Here is a 26,740-nt window from a genome sequence, read left to right as displayed (position 1 = left end):
CATGCGATCTGTAAGAGCATAAACTGCTGAATTATTTTTCACAAATAAATGACCAAAAGCAGAACGAATGTCCTTTGTTTGCCATTGACAAAATAATGTTAAGTTGGGGTCTCTGCGGACACTAGCGCTTCTCTAAAGCAAAACACATCCCACTCGAGAAGAGACAGCGAGCTTTAAATTCGGTTTCATTATCCAGTGAAGTTGCGGTCGGGTGCTGATAGAGCGCCATCTGGTGGGGATTATGAAAATGGACATGAACTCTGTCGCACTTCCTTTTTTCCTGCAATTTTACATAGCAGGAACTGAACCCGAAGGTCTTGGAGTGCTTTACATGAACACTGTGCTGAGGTCAGAGTGAAAAACACAGCCCACGGGTTATGGCGGTAGTGTGCGTAGGAGCACAGTCCTGTCAAGTCCCACGCATCAGGCATTAGACTTACGCATTTCTGTGTGGTGCTCTGCATCACTGTACTGAAATGCGTTATACACATTATAGGCCTAGCGCTTCTGCCTACGGTATTTAAACACTGGAATGGTTGGCAGCGCAGTGTGTGGTATGCATGTGCTGGGCTTGGGGCTCAGGTGGCTGACATAGCAGCAGCTGCTGCTGCTGGCAGGCTGCTACAATGTTTCAACTTGGAGATTTATTTCCCCCGCAGCGCTGCCTTGAGACCTCACGTCACTTCAAGGTAGTGCCCAATTGTACTACTGAGACATAAGCCTGTTGTGTCTTAGGCCCTAGTCCCACATGCTGGGTAAAGGACCACATGGACACGATACTGGAACTGGCCCAAGGCACGTGCGCCCGGCCCCTTTTATTAGCAGGGTTACCTGACCCGTGACGCCTGTGATAGGTGGGTGTGCAGTGTGGGGTGCAAACAGAGGTGGAACACTAGAACGTGTCCAACAGGATACTACATCCCTCCCAAACTTTAATGAAAATGAAACAAACAAAAGTCCAACCTATGAAGAAAACCAAACAACAATGCACAGCACCAATGAGTCTCTTCAGGCCATCTGCTGGGTGGTGCTGGAGCTCTGGACCACATGGTCGGGAAGCTTTGGTCCGCCTCGGCTATGAAGTGCAGATCGACCTGATCTCCTGTGTTGGAGTCTATTTACAAATTTCAGAATAGCAGTGCATCTGGAGCAGTGATGGAGTTCACTTTGGAAATCTTCTTGCAGGCGCTCAGGCTCCGGTGGACAGCCAGCCTGCAAATACGAAGGATGACTTTGGTGGCTGAGGGCTTTCCTTGGAGGCGATGAGGCTTTCCAGTTCCCAATAGCTGAGCAACTTCAGACTTGCATCTCCTGCCTGGACACCCCTTTCACAGAAGTTTCCTTAGAGGGCCATCCTGCCGGGCTGCCCTGGGACCATGTGGACTGTGCGGGCTTCGTGTAGGCCGCGCAAAGGCGTTGCTGAGGATCTGCCAACAGAACCGAAGCCAGATCGCTCATGTAGCCGCAGAGAGTGGTGTCTCAGTCTGTGTACTCTCACCGTCAGGACTCTGGTTCGATGTCTTCCTCAGATGGTCTTTGGGTGACCAGTCTTCATCTGTGACCTCCATACTTCCTGATGCCTGTCGTGGAGCTGCTGCCAACGCATCTCTCCGATTAAGATGCCCTGCTCACAGGAACTCCGTTGAGGCCCTTGCCCCGGATTGCCACATGACCGCGTGGGCTGTGCGGGCCTTTTGTAGGCCCCACTGAGGAGTCACTGCTGAACTCACAACAGGGCCACGGCCAAGCCTTGTGTAACCCCAAGGGTGGATAGTCCAATGGTCGGGTATGCTCTTCTTTGGCAGGCTTCAGGTTTACGGGGATTACACAGAAGGTTCCTGGGTGGCTAGCCTCGTTGAACTCCAGATGTCTCAAGTGTTTGGATCCACTCTGGTGGTGCGATGCTACACAGATGTTCTTGGTGATGATGCATCTGTATGACGGATACAATAATTTTCTTTTGGTTGGGCAACAGGAGGCGTTCTCTTGCTTTCAGTGACCTTGTGGAGTGAGGAGGACTGGAGGGACTTCATGCCCACTTACGGTTGTCTTCTGGCAGGTGCACTTGCTAGATGTGGTGCCATCGAAGTCAAACAGCCGATGACAGGTGAGTGGATGGTGGCACTGTGAAGAGTGGGGCCGGGACGCAGATCGCGCTTGCTAGCAGCTTACAGTTGGTCCTCCTGCGAAGCTGTCTCCAGTGACGTCTCTGCACCCCAGTGGCTGCCTTGTGCTGATGAATACCTTCTCCAGTGCTGGCATGAGTCCTCTGTCCGGTTGCCTTTCTCCTTTCCTTCTTACACGCCTGATGTGGTTGTTTGCCCTGTGGCGTCATGCCACTCTCCTTTCCTTCTTCGCTGAGTGGTGTCATGCCCGCTCTTCTTTTGTCCAGGTTCATCACTCGGATGTGGCGTCCTGCCACATGTCTCATGTTTACGCCACATGGACATCTCGCTGGTCGTGTCTGGTTCTTAGGCCGATTTTTACTTTGCTGTTGACCTGTGGCAGGTCTGTCCTGTTGGTAGGACTTTTTTCTTCTCGTTGAGGACCTCTTGCATGCCTCTTGTTAGAAATGAGGGGGCTCTGGTTGACGCAGGTGTGAACCCACAACAAGCAGGGACCCTTTACTTCTTGTCAGGGCGAAGGATGACTCCCCAGAATAACCCCTGCTCACCCTTTAGGTGCGTGGCGCGAGCAGTCTAGGCTAAGTCTCAGGCATACACGGTTAAGCAAATGCAATTACACATACAGTAAACCCCTTGCATGCACCACAAACGGACACCAATCAGGTAGTATATAAAAATAAGCTTTTATGTAGATTCAGCAGATTCAAATACAAGACCCAGTAACGTTGAACTGATGGGGCCACAATTCTTAGGACTACGGTCAAGTTCTCTTTGTCACGGAAAGTTCTTTAGGCGGGCACAAGGTAACTGTGGGCCTCAGCGCACTTCGTGTTGAGGCGGCGTCCGGGAAGCACACGGCAGATGACAGGGAAATCAGAACGTTGCGGACCCTGGATCCGATGCAAGCTCGCGGTCGAGTTTGCAAGTACAGTACCTTGTTTCTTGACGCAAAGGCGGGTGCGGGATTTCAGCGGCTCTTCGACAGAAGGGTGAGGCGGCGTCCGAGGCTCCCACACTTCACGATGGGGGTCTGATCTTCAGGCTCACGACAAGAGCGGGGTGTTGCAGGTGGCGGGTGAACAAAGCGGGGCAGCCGGGCACGCAGATACGTCCGGGTCGTCCGAGGTTTGGATATGCTCACAACGCCGATTCCGGCGGGAGGGTGAAGGTGCACAGCGAGCCTCCAGCGAGCGAGGTGACAGGGGCAGCCCAGCACAGCGTAGGGGGAGCGGCTCCGATCGAGCGAGGCTCTTCCCAAGGCGGGGGCGGCTAAGCAGTCCTGGTCACGGCTCAGGGAGGGACTGGGGCACGAGGGTCACAGCTCCGGCGAGGGAAAAGGACACCACAGTCCAGCGGCAGGCGAGTGAAGATCAGGTAGAGCCCAATGGTCCTGGGGCTCAGTTCAGGGGGCAAGCTCAGTTCCAAGCCCTTGGAGATCGTTTTGGAAAAGCACAAGTCTTGAAAGTAAAAATAAAGTAAAGTCTTCAGCAACAGTTTCTCTTCTCCCCTTTGGCAGCAAGGTCACCACTGTAGGCCAATCCCCCAGGACAGGGACAGCCTTCCTCCTACAGCTTTCCCGGTGCCTCCTCCTCAGGCAGAGATTCTTCTTGGTCAAAAGCGGATCTAGTTTCTTAGGAGCAGGGCTCCTCCATTTATACAGCAAATCTTTTGTTCTCCCAGGCCAGGGGGTCCTTTGCCTAGTCCAGTCCGGTTTCTGAGCACTTTGTTTACGCGATGCAGGCTTCTTCTTTCAGAGTGCAGGGCAGAGTCCTCAGACGCTCCACAGGGGGCGGAGCCGGCATTGAGGTGGCAGAGCACTTTCCTATTCAGAGCCTAGGAGCACTCCTCCCACCCATCTACCTGTCGATCGTCCTATTCACCACCAGGCAACCTAGCCCTGCCCATCTGGGTTCCCCCAGCCCTGTCACTCACACCAGCCAGACATCCGATACACATCACGCAGAGGCGGGCTGAAATGTTTAGGCAAGCAAAGGCCAGCTTTCTAAAAGCGGCATTTGCAAACTCGGAATATTAAAATAAACCTTGCGAACAGATGTACCTTATTATTCCGAGTTCAGGCATACTAAACTCGATCTTCTACCATGTTCCCTGGGTCGGTTAGGATCATAGGGTGTAACAATCCAGGCCGCCCATACTGGCCTATGAGAACAGGGTAGCCTTGCAGTAGTGAACAACAAGATGGCGGTAATTCACTACTAGGACATGCCACGCATCCAGGCTTGTCCTACCTTATGCTTGCAACGCACCGTGCCCGTGGGCCTACCAGAGGGGTGACTAACATGAAGTTAAGGGAAGGTTTTAGGGACCGGCAAGTGTGGGCACTTGCCAGTCAGCATGTCAGTACCAGACTGCATGCAGGTTCTGCGATGGCAGACCTTAGGCGTATTTTACCGGCCGCTTCTGTGGGTGGCACAACCAGTGCTGCAAGCCCACCAGCGGTGTTTGCATGTACATGCCCTGGCGCTCCTGGCGCACTTTACTGGGGTCTGATAGTAAATCAAACAATCCAATCATGGAATCCAACCAACATACACAATCTACACAGGGAGCACTCGCACCGCGACACTGGTTGGCAGTGGCACAGCGCGCTGAGCGGCCAACACCATAAAAACACATGAGGCACAGCGACAAAAAGAGGAAGGGAGACTCACGCCAAGGTGCCAGGTCTAACACGTGTCCCCTCCAGCTGAAGAGTGGGGAGAACTACCCTACCCCAGGGAGTTCCTCATCACTAAGGCGGAAAAATCTGGACAGACCGTCAGCATTGTCGTGATCTGTACCAGGACGATGTTCCACCATGAAATCCATACCCTGTAGGGAAATGGACCACCTCAACAGCTTTGGATTCTCACCCCTCATATGCATCAACCATCTGAGGGGCCTGTGGTCCGTCTGAACCCGGAAGTGAGACCCAAACAAGTAGGGTCTTAGCTTCTTCAGCGCCCAGACCACAGCAAATGCTTCACGCGCAATAGCACTCCACCTCTGTTCCCGTGGAAGTAACCTCCTGCTAAGAAAGGCTACGGGTTGATCTAGGCCCTCCTCATTAATCTGTGAAAGAACAGCCCCCACACCATGCTCTGAAGCGTCTGTCTGAACGATAAACTCTTTGGAGAAGTTGGGAGCCAAGAGCACGGGTGCCGTGCACATAGCAGTTTTCAAGGCCTCAAAAGCTTTCTGACAGGTGTCAGTCCAGATCACTTTCCTGGGCTGCTTCTTCGAAGTCAGCGCTGTCAAGGGGGCAACCATGTTGCCATACCCCTTGACAAACCTCCTGTAGTACCCGGTGAGACCTAGGAAGGCTCTCACCTCTGTCTGGGTTTTGGGCGCCTGCCAATTCAGGATGGTTTCTATCTTGGGCTGAAGGGGTGCCACCTGGCCACTCCCAACTTGGTGTCCCAAGTACACCACGGAACCCTGCCCGATCTGGCACTTACTCGCCTTGATCGTGAGGCCTGCCTTGCGCAGCGCCATCAACACTTCCCAGCGGTGTCGCAGGTGTTCTTCCCAAGTGGAGCTGAACACCGCGATGTCATCCAGGTAGGCTGCACTGAACGAATCCAGCCCAGCCAACACCTGGTTGACCAATCTCTGGAAGGTGGCAGGGGCATTCTTCATCCCAAATGGCATAACCCGGAACTGGTAGTGCCCATCTGGGGTGGAAAATGCTGACCTCTCTTTGGCCCCCTCGGTCAAGGCGATCTGCCAATACCCAGACGTTAAATCAAACGTGCTGAGGTAGTTGGCAGCCCCTAGCCGATCGATGAGCTCATCAGCTCTGGGGATGGGGTGTGCGTCAGTCCTAGTGACTGAATTGAGTCCTCTGTAGTCCACACAGAACCGGAGTTTGGGTGTGGCTCCCGGCGCTGCAGCCTTTGGGACCAAGACCACGGGGCTGGCCCAAGGACTGCTAGAAGACTCAATTACCCCGAGTGCAAACATCTTGGAGACCTCCTCCTTGATGCATGTCCTCACCCTGTCAGTCACCCTGTAGGCCTTGTGCCGCACAGGTGGACTATCCCCAGTGTCCACATCATGGACGCACCAATCAGTGACACCAGGGACCAGGGAAAACAGATCAGAAAATTGTCCCAGCAACTGGCGACAATCATTCTGTTGCTCAGGGGTCAGGGCGGAAGAGAGGATGACACCATCCACTGACCCATCTTGCTCCTTGGCTGACAGGAGGTCAGGAAGAGGTTCGGTCTCCTCTTCCATTCCAGCATCTGTTGCCAAGAGCATGCCCACTTGGGACCTCTCCAAGTGGGGCTTGAGGCATTTGACGTGTAGGACCCTTAAGGGGTTCCTAGGAGACTTCAGGTCCACCACGTAGGTAACAGGACTCTTGCGCTCCACCACCTCAAAGGGACCGGTCCACTTATCCTGGAGCGCACACGGCTCCACGGGGGGCCAAGACCCATACCTTCTGCCCAGGCTGAAGCTCTACCAGAGTGGCATTCTGGTCGTACCACCGCTTCATCTCCTCCTGGCTGGCTTCCAGATTTGCCTCAGCAAGTTGCCTGAAACGCCTAGTCTGATTCCTGAAGGCCAGCATGTAGCTATATACATTCTGGGGAGGTTTCCTGGGAGATTACTCACAGCCTTCCTTGACCAGACTTAGAGGTCCCCTGACTGGGTGACCATACAGAAGCTCAAAGGGACTGAACCCCAGAGACTTCTGTGGCACCTCACGGTAAGCGAAGAGAAGGCATGGTAAGAGGACGTCCCACTTACGCCTCATGGGTCCTTCTAGGCCCATTATCATGCCTTTGAGGGTTCGGTTGAATCTCTCAACCAACCCGTTTCCTTGGGGGTGGTAAGGTGTGGTGAACTTGTAGGTTACACCACACTCTTGCCAAAGAGATTTCATGTACTTGGACATGAAATTGGTACCTCGGTCAGACACCACCTCTAGAGGGAATCCCACTCGGGAGAAAATTCCCATCAGTGCACGTCCCACCACGGGGGCCGTCACTGTCCTCAGAGGAATGGCTTCCGGGTACCGGGTGGCATGGTCCACCAGGACCATGATGAACCTATTGCCCATCGCTGTCCGGGGGTCCAGTGGCCCTACAATGTCAATCCCCACTCGCTGGAATGGGGTACCGACCACAGGGAATGGCTGGAGTGGAGCCTTTTGCTTCCTTCCACTCTTTCCACTTGCCTGGCAAGTCTGGCATGTCCTGCAGAGAGTTTCCGAACTCCTGCGCATTTGAGGCCAATAAAAGTGGGTGACAAGCCGTTCAAAGGTCTTGTCCTGCCCCAAATGCCCTGCCAATGGCACATCAGCAACCTTAGGCTCTGTATATAGGAGGTCGTTCTCCCAGTAAACGAAATGCGATCCTGACTGATCACCTGCGGCCTGGTCTGCAGCCTGCTGCCGCATACCTATGGGAGAAGGGCACTCCTTCTGTGCCTTGCAAAAGTCCTCCCTGGTGGGACCCCCTTCCTGCTGCCAATGGGTCAGCTCCGGCAGGTCTCCCAGTTCAGCTATTTGTTCCCCTGTAGGCTCCAGGGCATCCCCCTCGAGGTCTGCTTCCTCCTGGACCGTGGGAACTTCAGGGGCCGGCTTCCCGCGCCCCTTGCTCCTTCTCTCTGAGGCCGGTTCCTGGGCCTCCCTCTCAGGCTCCAGGACCTCTTGAGTACCTCTACTGGCTGCCATGGACCGTGTGGTGACACACGCCCAATCCGGCATACCCAACATCTCCAGGTGAGCACTCCGCTCCACCTTAGCCCAAGGTGAGCTCTCCAAATCGTTCCCTAACAAACAGTCTACAGGCATGGCGGGCCTCACAGCTACCTGAAGAGTACCAGAGACCCCCCCCACTCGAAGGGAACCTGAGCCACCTTGCAGTGCCTCTCTGTGTTGTCAGCGGCAACAACGGGATAGAATGCATTGGGGACCACCTGCTCCTGAGACACCAGGTGACACCTGACAGCTGTCACACTGGCTCCTGTATCTCTAAGAGCTTCCACCCTATGGCCATTTATGGTCACCCACTGCCTGTACTTCTTAGTGTTCTCAGGCAGCTGGGTTGGAGGGACCACTTCACGGTCTCCTAGCGAGACCAGGGACATCTCTGCGGGACCCCACCCACCTTGGACATCCCTCTCCTCCCCCAAGGCTACACTAGTCACCTGCCGGGGTGGAGCACCAGTGGGTGCTGGTTTACCAAACAACGGACACTTTACATCAGAGGCAAAATGCCCCAAATTGTTACACCTGTAACATCTTACGGGCCCCTTCTGAACAGGAGGACCTGTCGGGGCCCCGGTCGGTTTCTGGGGTGGGGGAGACTGAGAACCCTTCCCTTGGTTCCCTTGGGGACTATTTTGGGGCCCTTTTTGGAACTGCTTCTGTTTACCCCTGTCCCCCCACTCTTCTGCTGGGGACCCTGCCCACCTTTGGCGGAATCTCCCACGGTACCCTTGTGGACCCTGGTACTGACCCAGCGGTCCGCCTCCTCAGCAAGCTTCCTAGGGTTAGTCAGCCTACTATCTATCAGGTGCTGGCGTAGCTCAGGAAAACAATTACTGGACAAGTGCTCCCATGCCATTAAATCAAGAAGCCCTTGATAATCATTTACCTTACTACCCTTTACCCAACCATCCAGCGCTCTGCAAAAGAAAGTCACATACTCCACATACGTACTATTGGGAATCTTAGTGCAACCCCTGAACCTCTGTCTATATAACTCAGGGGTCAACCCATACCTAGCCATTAATGCTTCCTTCATATGGGCATAAGAATTATGAACATCAGCAGGTAAATCTAACAGTGTGTCCCGCCCTTCACTCAGGAACCGTCCCCACAACCCCGCTCCCCAATCTCTCTCAGGGACCCGGTGGGAAGACATGGCTACCTCGTAGACTCTGAACCACTGCCCGATGTCGTCATTCTTGAAGAACTCCTTCACTACATCCTTGGGAATATAAACTCTTGGTTCCGCCGGTACTGGCGGTGTGCTGCCACCAGAGGGATTAAGCTCCAAACTTTTTGCTTTCAGCTCCAGCTCCCTCAGCTTCATGTCATGCTCTAATTGTAGTTTCTTTTCTTCCATGGCTAACCTTTGTTTTTCCATATCCATTTGCCCATGAAGTTTTGCCATCTCCACCTCGTGTGCCCGGGTTGCTGCCCTGTCTGCCAACTCTTCTGGCGACAGGCCTCTGCCAAACTCATGGACACTTTCTGGTGGAACCATTTCCACCTGATTCTCTGGTGCCTTTGACTCATACCAGGCCCTCAGCGCCTTCACGAGTTGGGCCTTGTTTTTTAATCCAGTTTGGGCAATCCTGAACTTGGAGCAAAAACCTTTCAATTCTTCATTGGTATGATTCTGAAGTGCGTCTTCTTCCCAATCTATGTCTTCAAATCCAGAGATTATAGAAGCTGCCCTTCCGGCGGGAAGTGAACCAGGCATGGCTTTAACAACGGAGATTCTTGGCAAAAACAATGGCTAGTCTTGTGGCTGTGTTACTGGGCTGCTCTCACTACGTGGTGATCAGTGATTTACTATACGCAAACCACAAATGCAAATCCGTAAATCCTCACCGCTGCCACCAATGTTAGAAATGAGGGGGCTCTGGTTGACGCAGGTGTGAACCCACAACAAGCAGTGACCCTTTACTTCTTGTCAGGGCGAAGGATGACTCCCCAGAATAACCCCTGCTCACCCTCTAGGTGCATGGCGCGAGCAGTCTAGGCTAAGTCTCAGGCGTACACGGTTAAGCAAATGCAATTACACATACAGTAAACCCCTTGCATGCACCACAAACGGACACCAATCAGGTAGTATATAAAAATAAGCTTTTATGTAGATTCAGCAGATTCAAATACAAGGCCCGGTAACGTTGAACTGATGGGGCCACAATTCTTAGGACTACGGTCAAGTTCTCTTTGTCACGGAAAGTTCTTTAGGCGGGCACAAGGTAACTGTGGGCCTCAGCGCACTTCGTGTTGAGGCGGCGTCCGGGAAGCACACGGCAGATGACAGGGAAATCAGAACGTTGCGGACCCTGGTTCCGATGCGAGCTCGCGGTCGAGTTTGCAAGTACAGTACCTTGTTTCTTGACGCAAAGGAGGTGCGGGATTTCAGCGGCTCTTCGACATAAGGACGAGGCGGCGTCCGAGGCTCCCACACTTCACGATGGGGGTCTGATCTTCAGGCTCACGACAAGAGCGGGGTGTTGCAGGTGGCGGGTGAACAAAGCGGGGCAGCCGGGCACGCAGATACGTCCGGGTCGTCCGAGGTTTGGATATGCTCACAACGCCGATTCCGGCGGGAGGGTGAAGGTGCACAGCGAGCCTCCAGCGAGCGAGGTGACAGGGGCAGCCCAGCACAGCGTAGGGGGAGCGGCTCCGATCGAGCGAGGCTCTTCCCAAGGCGGGGGCGGCTAAGCAGTCCTGGTCACGGCTCAGGGAGGGACTGGGGCACGAGGGTCACAGCTCCGGCGAGGGAAAAGGACACCACAGTCCAGCGGCAGGCGAGTGAAGATCAGGTAGAGCCCAATGGTCCTGGGGCTCAGTTCAGGGGGCAAGCTCAGTTCCAAGCCCTTGGAGATCGTTTTGGAAAAGCACAAGTCTTGAAAGTAAAAATAAAGCAAAGTCTTCAGCAACAGTTTCTCTTCTCCCCTTTGGCAGCAAGGTCACCACTGTAGGCCAATCCCCCAGGACAGGGACAGCCTTCCTCCTACAGCTTTCCCGGTGCCTCCTCCTCAGGCAGAGATTCTTCTTGGTCAAAAGCGGATCTAGTTTCTTAGGAGCAGGGCTCCTCCATTTATACAGCAAATCTTTTGTTCTCCCAGGCCAGGGGGTCCTTTGCCTAGTCCAGTCCGGTTTCTGAGCACTTTGTTTACGCGATGCAGGCTTCTTCTTTCAGAGTGCAGGGCAGAGTCCTCAGACACTCCACAGGGGGCGGAGCCGGCATTGAGGTGGCAGAGCACTTTCCTATTCAGAGCCTAGGAGCACTCCTCCCACCCATCTACCTGTCGATCGTCCTATTCACCACCAGGCTACCTAGCCCTGCCCATCTGGGTTCCCCCAGCCCTGTCACTCACACCAGCCAGACATCCGATACACATCACGCAGAGGCGGGCTGAAATGTTTAGGCAAGCAAAGGCCAGCTTTCTAAAAGCGGCATTTGCAAACTCGGAATATTAAAATAAACCTTGCGAACAGATGTACCTTATTATTCCGAGTTCAGGCATACTAAACTCGATCTTCTACCATGTTCCCTGGGTCGGTTAGGATCATAGGGTGTAACAATCCAGGCCGCCCATACTGGCCTATGAGAACAGGGTAGCCTTGCAGTAGTGAACAACAAGATGGCGGTAATTCACTACTAGGACATGCCACGCATCCAGGCTTGTCCTACCTTATGCTTGCAACGCACCGTGCCCGTGGGCCTACCAGAGGGGTGACTAACATGAAGTTAAGGGAAGGTTTTAGGGACCGGCAAGTGTGGGCACTTGCCAGTCAGCATGTCAGTACCAGACTGCACGCAGGTTCTGCGATGGCAGACCTTAGGCGTATTTTACCGGCCGCTACTGTGGGTGGCACAACCAGTGCTGCAAGCCCACCAGCGGTGTTTGCATTTACATGCCCTGGCGCTCCTGGCGCACTTTACTGGGGTCTGATAGTAAATCAAACAATCCAATCATGGAATCCAACCAACATACACAATCTACACAGGGAGCACTCGCACCGCGACACTGGTTGGCAGTGGCACAGCGCGCTGAGCGGCCAACACCATAAAAACACATGAGGCACAGCGACAAAAAGAGGAAGGGAGGCTCACGCCAAGGTGCCAGGTCTAACACGTGTCCCCTCCAGCTGAAAAGTGGGGAGAACTACCCTACCCCAGGGAGTTCCTCATCACTAAGGCGGAAAAATCTGGACAGACCGTCAGCATTGTCGTGATCTGTACCAGGACGATGTTCCACCATGAAATCCATACCCTGTAGGGAAATGGACCACCTCAACAGCTTTGGATTCTCACCCCTCATATGCATCAACCATCTGAGGGGCCTGTGGTCCGTCTGAACCCGGAAGTGAGACCCAAACAAGTAGGGTCTTAGCTTCTTCAGCGCCCAGACCACAGCAAATGCTTCACGCTCAATAGCACTCCACCTCTGTTCCCGTGGAAGTAACCTCCTGCTAAGAAAGGCTACGGGTTGATCTAGGCCCTCCTCATTAATCTGTGAAAGAACAGCCCCCACACCATGCTCTGAAGCGTCTGTCTGAACGATAAACTCTTTGGAGAAGTTGGGAGCCAAGAGCACGGGCGCCGTGCACATAGCAGTTTTCAAGGCCTCAAAAGCTTTCTGACAGGTGTCAGTCCAGATCACTTTCCTGGGCTGCTTCTTCGAAGTCAGCGCTGTCAAGGGGGCAACCATGTTGCCATACCCCTTGACAAACCTCCTGTAGTACCCGGTGAGACCTAGGAAGGCTCTCACCTCTGTCTGGGTTTTGGGCGCCTGCCAATTCAGGATGGTTTCTATCTTGGGCTGAAGGGGTGCCACCTGGCCACTCCCAACTTGGTGTCCCAAGTACACCACGGAACCCTGCCCGATCTGGCACTTACTCGCCTTGATCGTGAGGCCTGCCTTGCGCAGCGCCATCAACACTTCCCAGCGGTGTCGCAGGTGTTCTTCCCAAGTGGAGCTGAACACCGCGATGTCATCCAGGTAGGCTGCACTGAACGAATCCAGCCCAGCCAACACCTGGTTGACCAATCTCTGGAAGGTGGCAGGGGCATTCTTCATCCCAAATGGCATAACCCGGAACTGGTAGTGCCTATCTGGGGTGGAAAATGCTGACCTCTCTTTGGCCCCCTCGGTCAAGGCGATCTGCCAATACCCAGACGTTAAATCAAACGTGCTGAGGTAGTTGGCAGCCCCTAGCCGATCGATGAGCTCATCAGCTCTGGGGATGGGGTGTGCGTCAGTCCTAGTGACTTAATTGAGTCCTCTGTAGTCCACACAGAACCGGAGTTCGGGTGTGGCTCCCGGCGCTGCAGCCTTTGGGACCAAGACCACGGGGCTGGCCCAAGGACTGCTAGAAGACTCAATTACCCCGAGTGCAAACATCTTGGAGACCTCCTCCTTGATGCATGTCCTCACCCTGTCAGTCACCCTGTAGGCCTTGTGCCGCACAGGTGGACTATCCCCAGTGTCCACATCATGGACGCACCAATCAGTGACACCAGGGACCAGGGAAAACAGATCAGAAAATTGTCCCAGCAACTGGCGACAATCATTCTGTTGCTCAGGGGTCAGGGCGGAAGAGAGGATGACACCATCCACTGACCCATCTTGCTCCTTGGCTGACAGGAGGTCAGGAAGAGGTTCGGTCTCCTCTTCCATTCCAGCATCTGTTGCCAAGAGCATGCCCACTTGGGACCTCTCCAAGTGGGGCTTGAGGCGGTTGACGTGTAGGACCCTTAAGGGGTTCCTAGGAGACTTCAGGTCCACCACGTAGGTAACAGGACTCTTGCGCTCCACCACCTCAAAGGGACCGGTCCACTTATCCTGGAGCGCACACGGCTCCACGGGGGCCAAGACCCATACCTTCTGCCCAGGCTGAAGCTCTACCAGAGTGGCATTCTGGTCGTACCACCGCTTCATCTCCTCCTGGCTGGCTTCCAGATTTGCCTCAGCAAGTTGCCTGAAACGCCTAGTCTGATTCCTGAAGGCCAGCATGTAGCTATATACATTCTGGGGAGGTTTCCTGGGAGATTACTCACAGCCTTCCTTGACCAGACTTAGAGGTCCCCTGACTGGGTGACCATACAGAAGCTCAAAGGGACTGAACCCCAGAGACTTCTGTGGCACCTCACGGTAAGCGAAGAGAAGGCATGGTAAGAGGACGTCCCACTTACGCCTCATGGGTCCTTCTAGGCCCATTATCATGCCTTTGAGGGTTCGGTTGAATCTCTCAACCAACCCGTTTCCTTGGGGGTGGTAAGGTGTGGTGAACTTGTAGGTTACACCACACTCTTGCCAAAGAGATTTCATGTACTTGGACATGAAATTGGTACCTCGGTCAGACACCACCTCTAGAGGGAATCCCACTCGGGAGAAAATTCCCATCAGTGCACGTCCCACCACGGGGGCCGTCACTGTCCTCAGAGGAATGGCTTCCGGGTACCGGGTGGCATGGTCCACCAGGACCAGGATGAACCTATTGCCCATCGCTGTCCGGGGGTCCAGTGGCCCTACAATGTCAATCCCCACTCGCTGGAATGGGGTACCGACCACAGGGAATGGCTGGAGTGGAGCCTTTTGCTTCCTTCCACTCTTTCCACTTGCCTGGCAAGTCTGGCATGTCCTGCAGAGAGTTTCCGAACTCCTGCGCGTTTGAGGCCAATAAAAGTGGGTGACAAGCCGTTCAAAGGTCTTGTCCTGCCCCAAATGCCCTGCCAATGGCACATCAGCAACCTTAGGCTCTGTATATAGGAGGTCGTTCTCCCAGTAAACGAAATGCGATCCTGACTGATCACCTGCGGCCTGGTCTGCAGCCTGCTGCCGCATACCTATGGGAGAAGGGCACTCCTTCTGTGCCTTGCAAAAGTCCTCCCTGGTGGGACCCCCTTCCTGCTGCCAATGGGTCAGCTCCGGCAGGTCTCCCAGTTCAGCTATTTGTTCCCCTGTAGGCTCCAGGGCATCCCCCTCGAGGTCTGCTTCCTCCTGGACCGTGGGAACTTCAGGGGCCGGCTTCCCGCGCCCCTTGCTCCTTCTCTCTGAGGCCGGTTCCTGGGCCTCCCTCTCAGGCTCCAGGACCTCTTGAGTACCTCTACTGGCTGCCATGGACCGTGTGGTGACACACGCCCAATCCGGCATACCCAACATCTCCAGGTGAGCACTCCGCTCCACCTTAGCCCAAGGTGAGCTCTCCAAATCGTTCCCTAACAAACAGTCTACAGGCATGGCGGGCCTCACAGCTACCTGAAGAGTACCAGAGACCCCCCCCACTCGAAGGGAACCTGAGCCACCTTGCAGTGCCTCTCTGTGTTGTCAGCGGCAACAACGGGATAGAATGCATTGGGGACCACCTGCTCCTGAGACACCAGGTGACACCTGACAGCTGTCACACTGGCTCCTGTATCTCTAAGAGCTTCCACCCTATGGCCATTTATGGTCACCCACTGCCTGTACTTCTTAGTGTTCTCAGGCAGCTGGGTTGGAGGGACCACTTCACGGTCTCCTAGCGAGACCAGGGACATCTCTGCGGGACCCCACCCACCTTGGACATCCCTCTCCTCCCCCAAGGCTACACTAGTCACCTGCCGGGGTGGAGCACCAGTGGGTGCTGGTTTACCAAACAACGGACACTTTACATCAGAGGCAAAATGCCCCAAATTGTTACACCTGTAACATCTTACGGGCCCCTTCTGAACAGGAGGACCTGTCGGGGCCCCGGTCGGTTTCTGGGGTGGGGGAGGCTGAGAACCCTTCCCTTGGTTCCCTTGGGGACTATTTTGGGGCCCTTTTTGGAACTGCTTCTGTTTACCCCTGTCCCCCCCACTCTTCTGCTGGGGACCCTGCCCACCTTTGGCGGAATCTCCCACGGTACCCTTGTGGACCCTGGTACTGACCCAGCGGTCCGCCTCCTCAGCAAGCTTCCTAGGGTTAGTCAGCCTACTATCTATCAGGTGCTGGCGTAGCTCAGGAAAACAATTACTGGACAAGTGCTCCCATGCCATTAAATCAAGAAGCCCTTGATAATCATTTACCTTACTACCCTTTACCCAACCATCCAGCACTCTGCAAAAGAAAGTCACATACTCCACATACGTACTATTGGGAATCTTAGTGCAACCCCTGAACCTCTGTCTATATAACTCAGGGGTTAACCCATACCTAGCCATTAATGCTTCCTTCATATGGGCATAAGAATTATGAACATCAGCAGGTAAATCTAACAGTGTGTCCCGCCCTTCACTCAGGAACCGTCCCCACAACCCCGCTCCCCAATCTCTCTCAGGGACCCGGTGGGAAGACATGGCTACCTCGTAGGCTCTGAACCACTGCCCGATGTCGTCATTCTTGAAGAACTCCTTCACTACATCCTTGGGAATATAAACTCTTGGTTCCGCCGGTACTGGCGGTGTGCTGCCACCAGAGGGATTAAGCTCCAAACTTTTTGCTTTCAGCTCCAGCTCCCTCAGCTTCATGTCATGCTCTAATTGTAGTTTCTTTTCTTCCATGGCTAACCTTTGTTTTTCCATATCCATTTGCCCATGAAGTTTTGCCATCTCCACCTCGTGTGCCCGGGTTGCTGCCCTGTCTGCCAACTCTTCTGGCGACAGGCCTCTGCCAAACTCATGGACACTTTCTGGTGGAACCATTTCCACCTGATTCTCTGGTGCCTTTGACTCATACCAGGCCCTCAGCGCCTTCACGAGTTGGGCCTTGTTTTTTAATCCAGTTTGGGCAATCCTGAACTTGGAGCAAAAACCTTTCAATTCTTCATTGGTATGATTCTGAAGTGCGTCTTCTTCCCAATCTATGTCTTCAAATCCAGAGATTATAGAAGCTGCCCTTCCGGCGGGAAGTGAACCAGGCATGGCTTTAACAACGGAGATTCTTGGCAAAAACAATGGCTAGTCTTGTGGCTGTGTTACTGGGCTGCTCTCACTACGTGGTGATCAGTGATTCACTATACGCAAACCACAAATGCAAATCCGTAAATCCTCACCGCTGCCACCAATGTTAGAAAGGAGGGGGCTCTGGTTGACGCAGGTGTGAACCCACAACAAGCAGTGACCCTTTACTTCTTGTCAGGGCGAAGGATGACTCCCCAGAATAACCCCTGCTCACCCTCTAGGTGCATGGCGCGAGCAGTCTAGGCTAAGTCTCAGGCGTACACGATTAAGCAAATGCAATTACACATACAGTAAACCCCTTGCATGCACCACAAACGGACACCAATCAGGTAGTATATAAAAATAAGCTTTTATGTAGATTCAGCAGATTCAAATACAAGGCCCGGTAACGTTGAACTGATGGGGCCACAATTCTTAGGACTACGGTCAAGTTCTCTTTGTCACGGAAAGTTCTTTAGGCGGGCACAAGGTAACTGTGGGCCTCAGCGCACTTCGTGTTGAGGCGGCGTCCGGGAAGCACACGGCAGATGACAGGGAAATCAGAACGTTGCGGACCCTGGTTCCGATGCGAGCTCGCGGTCGAGTTTGCAAGTACAGTACCTTGTTTCTTGACGCAAAGGAGGTGCGGGATTTCAGCGGCTCTTCGACAGAAGGACGAGGCGGCGTCCGAGGCTCCCACACTTCACGATGGGGGTCTGATCTTCAGGCTCACGACAAGAGTGGGGTGTTGCAGGTGGCGGGTGAACAAAGCGGGGCAGCCGGGCACGCAGATACGTCCGGGTCGTCCGAGGCTTGGATATGCTCACAACTCCGATTCCGGCGGGAGGGTGAAGGTGCACAGCGAGCCTCCAGCGAGCGAGGTGACAGGGGCAGCCCAGCACAGCGTAGGGGGAGCGGCTCCGATCGAGCGAGGCTCTTCCCAAGGCGGGGGCGGCTAAGCAGTCCTGGTCACGGCTCAGGGAGGGACTGGGGCACTAGGGTCACAGCTCCGGCGAGGTCAAAGGACACCACAGTCCAGCGGCAGGCGAGTGAAGATCAGGTAGAGCCCAATGGTCCTGGGGCTCAGTTCAGGGGGCAAGCTCAGTTCCAAGCCCTTGGAGATCGTTTTGGAAAAGCACAAGTCTTGAAAGTAAAAATAAAGCAAAGTCTTCAGCAACAGTTTCTCTTCTCCCCTTTGGCAGCAAGGTCACCACTGTAGGCCAATCCCCCAGGACAGGGACAGTCTTCCTCCTACAGCTTTCCCGGTGCCTCCTCCTCAGGCAGAGATTCTTCTTGGTCAAAAGCGGATCTAGTTTCTTAGGAGCAGGGCTCCTCCATTTATACAGCAAATCTTTTGTTCTCCCAGGCCAGGGGGTCCTTTGCCTAGTCCAGTCCGGTTTCTGAGCACTTTGTTTACTCGATGCAGGCTTCTTCTTTCAGAGTGCAGGGCAGAGTCCTCAGACGTTCCACAGGGGGCGGAGCCGGCATTGAGGTGGCAGAGCACTGTCCTATTCAGAGCCTAGGAGCACTCCTCCCACCCATCTACCTGTTGATCGTCCTATTCACCACCAGGCTACCTAGCCCTGCCCATCTGGGTTCCCCCAGCCCTGTCACTCACACCAGCCAGACATCCGATACACATCACGCAGAGACGGGCTGAAATGTTTAGGCAAGCAAAGGCCAGCTTTTTAAAAGCGGCATTTGCAAACTCGGAATATTAAAATAAACCTTGCGAACAGATGTACCTTATTATTCCGAGTTCAGGCATACTAAACTCGATCTTCTACCATGTTCCCTGGGTCGGTTAGGATCATAGGGTGTAACAATCCAGGCCGCCCATACTGGCCTATAAGAACAGGGTAGCCTTGCAGTAGTGAACAACAAGATGGCGGTAATTCACTACTAGGACATGCCACGCATCCAGGCTTGTCCTACCTTATGCTTGCAACGCACCCTGCCCGTGGGCCTACCAGAGGGGTGACTAACATGAAGTTAAGGGAAGGTTTTAGGGACCGGCAAGTGTGGGCACTTGCCAGTCAGCATGTCAGTACCAGACTGCACGCAGGTTCTGCGATGGCAGACCTTAGGCGTATTTTACCGGCCGCTTCTGTGGGTGGCACAACCAGTGCTGCAAGCCCACCAGCGGTGTTTGCATTTACATGCCCTGGCGCTCCTGGCGCACTTTACTGGGGTCTGATAGTAAATCAAACAATCCAATCATGGAATCCAACCAACATACACAATCTACACAGGGAGCACTCGCACCGCGACACTGGTTGGCAGTGGCACAGAGCGCTAAGCGGCCAACACCATAAAAACACATGAGGCACAGCGACAAAAAGAGGAAGGGAGACTCACGCCAAGGTGCCAGGTCTAACACCTCTACCCCGCCTCAGGGGTTTCGCGATGCTCACCTGCTCTTCACTCAAGGGCGTTGTGTTTGCGCATCAAGGCTGCACCCTCATGGCAGTTGATTCTGCCTCTGTTCAGGCATGCTTGGTGGGGTTGATCACTTTGTGTGATGTGCTCCTTGCTTGTGGTACGATGTGGCGTCCGGCCACGTGTCGCCTGTCATTGGAGCACATTTTGCGGTGGCAGCTTGCACGTGGAGTGTGCGACTCTCCTCTTGCCTGTCTTGGGTCTCTAGTGACTACGTCTTGAGGCAGTGTGAGGGAGGACACTCTGTTCTGTCTTTAGCCCACTGTGGGGCTTCACTAGTGTAGTGGAGATGTGGAGGTTTTCTGTGTCGCCTTCTGCCTTGCTTCCTTTCTGTGGAGTGGTCTTACTCTTCTGGGCGCTTGCTCATGCAGTCCAACTTCTGATTGCATGAGTGGGCGCACCTCGGATTTCACATTCTTTTTTCTTCTTCAGGGCACCCTCTTCTGGCACTTGGCGTGTTTGCTCTTCTTTCTTGTGGCAGAGGTCGTTCATCACCAGGGGCGTGTGGTGTCGTTTCCTCCCTTGTGGTGGCGTCAACAGCCACCCTCATGACAGTTGATTCTGCCTCTGTTCAGGCATGCTTGGTGGGGTTGATCACTTTGTGTGATGTGCTCCTTGCTTGCGGTGCGATGTGGCATCCGGCCACGTGTCGCCTGTCATTGGAGCACATTTTGCGGTGGCAGCTTGCACGTGGAGTGTGCGACTCTCCTCTTGCCTGTCTTGTGTCTCTAGTGACTACGTCTTGAGGCAGTGTGAGGGAGGACACTCTGTTCTGTCTTTAGCCCACTGTGGCGCTTCACTAGTGTAGTGGAGATGTGGAGGTTCTCTGTGTCGCCTTCTGCCTTGCTTCCTTTCTGTGGAGTGGTCTTACTCTTCTGGGTGCTTGCTCATGCAGTCCAACTTCTGATTGCATGAGTGGGCGCACCTCAGATTTCACATTCTTTTTTCTTCTTCAGGGCACACTCTTCTGGCACTTGGCGTGTTTGCTCTTCTTTCTTGTGGCAGAGGTCGTTCATCACCAGGGGCGTGTGGTGTAGTTTCCTCCCTTGTGTTGGCGTCAACAGCCATCGGGAGTTGCGCGCGCACAACCCATATTTTCCTTGCGCCGTTCGTGGGCTGGCTACCTTTAGCTTTCCTGCTTGGGTTTATCTTGGCAGCTCTTAGTGCGTCATTTCTCTTATGGCGCACTTGTGTGCTGACCGTCCGTCCCCTCTGTCTTACTAAGGGATATGGGTTTTTGGTTTCACTGAACCTGTAGTCCTTTCCCTAGCTGGGGCAGCATTAGGTCTCTTGTGGCTCTCTGAAGGGTTCCTGGTCCTTCTCCCCTTCGAACAAACAGACAGACAACAGGGGGTGGGTGGCACTCTGTTGGACAGTCTCTGGCTTTCCCTTGTGATAGGGTAGCCTTCACCGTGCTGCTGGGAGTTTCCTTCCAGGGTGTTCCCGTTCAGCTGGTGTAGTAACCTTCAGTGTTTACTAGGGTGCCGATTCTGATCCGTTTAAAAGATTCCCCGTACGAATCGTATCCAGATTTTTTTCCGTACGAATCGTACAAGTGCCTTACAAACTGCCAAGTACGATTCGTATGGGAAAAACTCCATTCGAACCGCATTGGGAAAATTTCCCCACACGTCCTCGGGTCGGAAATTGTGTCCGACACGTCCCCGGACGATTTTACGTACGAATCGGAAAAATAAAGTCCGAACGCGCAAATACGATTCGTACCGGCCGTCCGATTGTACAACCGTATGGAAAAAACACCGTCCGGAGCGAACTCCTATAGCAACCATGGAGACATGTGCCCGCATACGCGCCGAACACCCCCTCAGCCCCCGTATGTACGGAGCGCACCCCCACCTGTGTATGTACGGAGCATACCCACACCCGTGTATGTAGGGAGCATACCCACACCCCACCCGTGTATGTACAGAGTGTACACTCACCCGTGTATGTATGGAGCATACCAACGTACCCCCACCCCCGTATGTATGGAGCGTACCCACACCCCACCCGTGTATGTACGGAGCGTAACCCCACCCCCGTATGTATGGAGCGTACCCACACCCCACCCGTGTATGTACAGAGTGTACCCCCACCCCCATATGTATGGAGCGAACCCACACCCCACCCGTGTATGTACGGAGCGTACCCCCACCCGTGTATGTACGGAGCATACCCCCACCCCCGTATGCATGGAGCGTACCCACACCCGTGTATGTACGGTGCGGACCCCCACCTGTGTATGTACGAAGCGTACCCCCACCCCCGTGTATGTAAAGTGCAGACCCCCACCCGTGTATGTACGGAGCGTACCCCCACCCGTGTATGTACGGAGCGTACCCCCACCCCCGTGTATGTACAGAGCGTACCCCCACCCCCATATGCATGGAGCGTACTCACACCCGTGAATGTACGGAGCGCACCCCCACCTGTGTATGTATGTAGCGTACACCCAGCCCCCCCTGTATGTATGGTGGGAAACACCACCACCTATGGACGGTGCGGACCAACACCCTGCCCGTGTCTGTACGCACCCTACCTCGGGCCCCTACAACAGCACCCTCACCCAACATCGCGCATGTACGAGTCGCATTAAGCCATAGCAAAGGTCAGCACTGTACAAAAACATGGCCGATGTATGTACCGTACAGACGCTAAAAACACTCGTACTCAACCAGGACAAACCAAAACAACACAAGGAGAGTCAATTCGAATCACACAACACCACAAAACATGTCCAACAAGCCCAAATACATCCAATACACTGACCTGCAACTGCCAAACAGCTAAACAGAGGGCCAAAACACAACCACTCCTTATAACACACCCACCCAAAGTTCAAACACAGCCACACCCACAAATGGACCAATAAAAAGGCCCTACACACTCAAACCATGATCCTTTGAAACAGACCCACTGCTGCCAGACCACACATACAAACAACTGCACCATACTTCAACCTTCACTACACCTTACACTTGCACTCCTTCACACAACCACCATCATAAACACCCCATCATCACATTCACACACACACCTTCACAACCACACTCACACACCCACAACCATCCACACCCACACCCCACACCATGCCCACTAACAAGAATCCAAAGTTCACTACGCAAGAGTTGGAGATCCTTTTCGATTAAATCATCAGAGTCGAGCCACAGCTCTTTGGAACATTGGTCAGACAGACCAGCATATCCGAAAAATCAGCCATGTGACAGAGAATCGTTGATGCTGTGAATGCTGTTGGGGCCACCAGAAGGACCAGGCATGAATGCCAAGCCAGGTGGTACGATCTGCGGAGGACGGTCCGCTGCAAAATGACGGACGAGCACAACCAGGGGAACATCACTGGAGGAGGGCCGCCCCACAGACCGGTACACTACCATCCCTGGGAGGAGAAGGTGATGGCCACGCTGCCGCCGGTGGGAGTACATGGATTAGAAGGAGTCCGAGAGCCTGGTGAGTACACAAACAACTCACCTCACATGGGGGGAACGCCATCCACAACCCAAATCCCAATAATGCACCCAACCACCCCAAAGCCATCACCGGACACAACCACACTCCAAAAACACGCACATGCCAATAGCGCCTCCATGCCCCATGCACCAAGCAAGGCCATGCCAAGTCACACGCCGCACAAAACACCAACACAAGACAGGATATCCCGGATGCCGGGAGGGTGGGCCTCAAAATTAACTGAGTGCAACTCAGAAGCAGACAACAATGCCCTCAGCCCATATGGCGTAGGGCACAGCCATACAAACAGTGTGTCCCCACACAGTACTGACTTGCCTGCAAATGGCGGCCGCGTTGCAGGATGAAATGGGTGTGAAGGCACAATTTGCACATAACAGCAGCTAATGAAGAGGCAACACTGTGAAAGAGTGGCAGCACACACCACCACAGCAGCAGCGCAAACTCAGACACTCCGCCCAATGGGTGCCTGGAGATTAGAAACAAACCCACATGAACAAGCCAATGGCCTTTAAAAACCTGCAAACTGTGTGTGCCCAGGAAGCTGAGCTGAGGTGACAGAGGGTGACAGACAGAGGGAGGGAGAGGGGGAGAGAGAGGGAGGGAGGGAGACAGAGGGGGACACAGGGAGACGGACAGAGGGAGGAGGCTGACAGAGGGAGGGAGAAAGGGAGACACAGGGAGACGGACAAAGGGAGGAGGCTGACAGAGGGAGGGAGAAAGGGAGACACAGGGAGAGCAAATCACCCTCGGGTGGTGTGGGCATGTCCGCTCGTCAGCAGGTGGACTGTGTGCATGCAGACAAGGTTAGGCAGTGCCTGAACCCCCCCTTTTTCCATTGCTGAACACTGGGCCATGTGTCAATCTGTGCACGAGTACATCCGTGCTGCAGGCACAAACCTAACCTTACACCCAGTATACCCACTCACTGTGTGTGTTAGAACCCAGTCACAAATGCATAAGTTACCTACCTGCATTCTCACATTGTTAGGAACAACACCATATGCCCACGTACAGGGCAACACGTAAGGCGGCACTGCATGGCTCGCTACGCCCACTCACTACACTGCTGACTGCGTTCCAAAATGATGCATCAACTAAGAGTGTGTCACACATAGGTAAAGTCTTGAAAGCTGTGGCCAAGGGACATGCCCATGCACAAGTGCACTGTGAGAGGAATGCTAGACACATCCAACTACCCAGAGGAACTGTGCCAACTTGAAGATGTATGAAACATGGATGTCGCATGTAACACAATTAACATTGTCTCACTCTCACACACAGGTCAACGTTGTCGATCTCCCCCCCCACACTGGGGGGAAAGACTCACAGGACCAGGCTCTGCGTGAAGAGGATCCCACCAGCAGTGACGACTCTCACCACTCTGTGGATGACCCCGACCAACCTGGCCCCTCTGGTGTCCAACCACCTGCAGCACCTGCGTCAGGTACAACTGTGCCAACCACCACCCCCATTCCTGCCACATCCCAGGAGAAACGCAGGAGCCCTGCCCGCACACCACAACGCAGCCAGTCTGACCAGGAGGGACAAGGTTCTCCGGGCACCCAGGAGGAGGCAGGCGACACCGCAAATGCCATCCCTCAGGGGTCCCGGAGACCCGATGTGCCCACAATGGCAGGCCAGGCGCAAGTGGGCAGGGGTGGTGGGAGTGGAGGACGGCGGAGGCGCGAGCCTGACCAGTTGGCTCAGGAACCGGTAATGTCACACGTCAGCAACATCCTCGACACATACCGGCGTGACACCAGGGGCATCAGCCAGGTTGTGTCCACCCTCAACGAGATGAAGGGGACCCTCGAGGAGATGAAGACCCTGCAGGCTGAGCAGCATGCCAGTCAACAGCGACACCAAGGACGGATGGAGGCAAGACTGGCTGAGCTCCTGACGGTGCACAGGGAAATGAACCGTTCACTCCGTCGGATTGCCGACAACATGGGCAACCCTCCCTGTGCCACCAGGCGAAGAACATCACCAGCCACAGGGAGGGAGCAGGAGGAGGAGGATTCATCTGACGGAGCATCACAAGCATCATCACGGCCTGCTTCTGAGGGTCCCCGCAGGAAGGTGGGTCATCCACGGAAAAAACGTGAGAGTCAGCGGAACATCACCATCTCCCAAGTCACCTGGCCTGGCACCTGGCCCTCTGGCCCAACAGCAGCACATCAGCAAATGACATTCTCTGCCACATGGACTTGCTGGTCACTGTCTGACCAATGTTGACAAAGACTGTGGCATGGACTCTGATGATTTCCAATGGCAAGGATACCAACTCCCCCAGTGAACTTTGGATTCTACACACCCGGAAAGCACCTCTTGTCATCCCCCCCCAACACGTACCCCACCACAAATAAATATCATCACAATCAAGAGATGATGCCGTCATTTTGCATTATTCCATTACATGTGTGTGTTGTAAAGTAAAACCATGCCTGAGTTTTTAAATAACTACAACCATCCATACCCTGGGATCTGAGTCTGCCACAGGACACACATGGGTCACAATGTATCATCCAATACAGACATGGAGCACCATACTCACCCGTGATGGGCCCAACCAGCTCAGGGGGTGGCCGCACAACTGTGCGGACAGACCTATTTAGAAGAGCAACAGTCATGCACAGAGGTCAGGGATCATGTGGAGTGTCCTGGGGTGGAAGTCCCAGGTATGTGTAGCCAGGTGGGAGAACTATGTCCTGCATACTGGAGTCAGGTGGATGTGGAGAATGGTGGCCAGGGCAAGGTTGGATGCATGGAGATGGCACAATGGGGTCTTGGATGACAGTGCCACAAGGTTGTGTTGGGGTTGTGGTCTGCATCCTGAGTGTGGCCGTGGATTGAGAAAGTCATCCTGCAGCTGGCAGTGATCCATTCCCCCCCTCTCTGTTGGACGTCGATGTGGCTTGGTCGCCGTATGTAGAAGCAGAGCTGTGCAGTTGCACCCTGTATGTGGACAAGTATCATGGGAGTTGTAACGCACATGTCCGTAGAGTGCAGGGTAGGATTAGACACGGATGTAGTAGTTGACCTGGGGGATGGTCTGTCTTGCCTTGAGGTGGATGGAACTGGGGATCTTGTGCATAATGCAGAGTGTGCTGCAGCATGAGGCACAGATGTTGCTGATCAGCATAGCACATGTGAGCAAGCAATCCATGATGAACACCAGCTCGTTGCGTGGACACTGGGTGCCCTTGCTGCAGGGCCTGCAGCAGCATGGCCCATGTCAAGAAAACAATGCCACAAGTTGCACACAAAGACAAGGATGTCAGGATGGAACTATGCAAAAGGTGTATGTCAAGGAAGGAATGTCTGGTTCAACATGGCACACACACACACACACAATGGATGCACATGCAGCACAGTGGCTGTCGTGGAGACTGACATGCCACAATACCTACACAGCCATGTACATCATGCCCAATACAGATTATAATCCCTGACAAACAGCTTGCATCTTGCTACTCTACACATAGACTCATAGGCACTATCTCAGATTACTATGCCAGACATGCCGCATGCACAGTGGCAACAGACCAGCATTGACAGAGATGAGGCACCTTGGAGGCAGAGGGACACCTTTATTAGTCATGTGTGTCAGAAGGCAAATGCATCCCTGTTAACACACACACAGGTCATGTGGATGAACATGTGGGACTGACACTGGCACCCCCCTTTGCACCACAAATGCTGGAAATCCATAGAACTGGCACACAAGTGACGGGTTACAGCTAAACACCCCCTGCTGCTCACACAGAGGCTGCCATACACCATTGAGCCTCTAATGGGGAAGTCCCACACCATGTCAACCCGGTGCAACCCGTATGTTTCCGAGGGCAATGTCACACACATTGATGCCTTCATCACAATCCACTATCCCATTACAGATGACTGTCACCAAGTCTGACCATCAATTCAGGTGAATCCAGCTCCATGTCATGGGCCCCATGGTGATTCTACATGTATGCAAAGTAACCAAACATGAACAGGAGCAGTGCACACACATTCCAAACAAATACCACACCCAAAAAGCCGTGCTGCATCCCTTACCCTAAGGAGATTTTCAAACTT

Source organism: Triturus cristatus, chromosome 7 (assembly GCF_964204655.1).
Source record: "Triturus cristatus chromosome 7, aTriCri1.1, whole genome shotgun sequence".
Taxonomy (NCBI): Eukaryota; Metazoa; Chordata; class Amphibia; order Caudata; family Salamandridae; genus Triturus; species Triturus cristatus.
Note: the sequence above shows the minus strand (reverse complement) of the source record.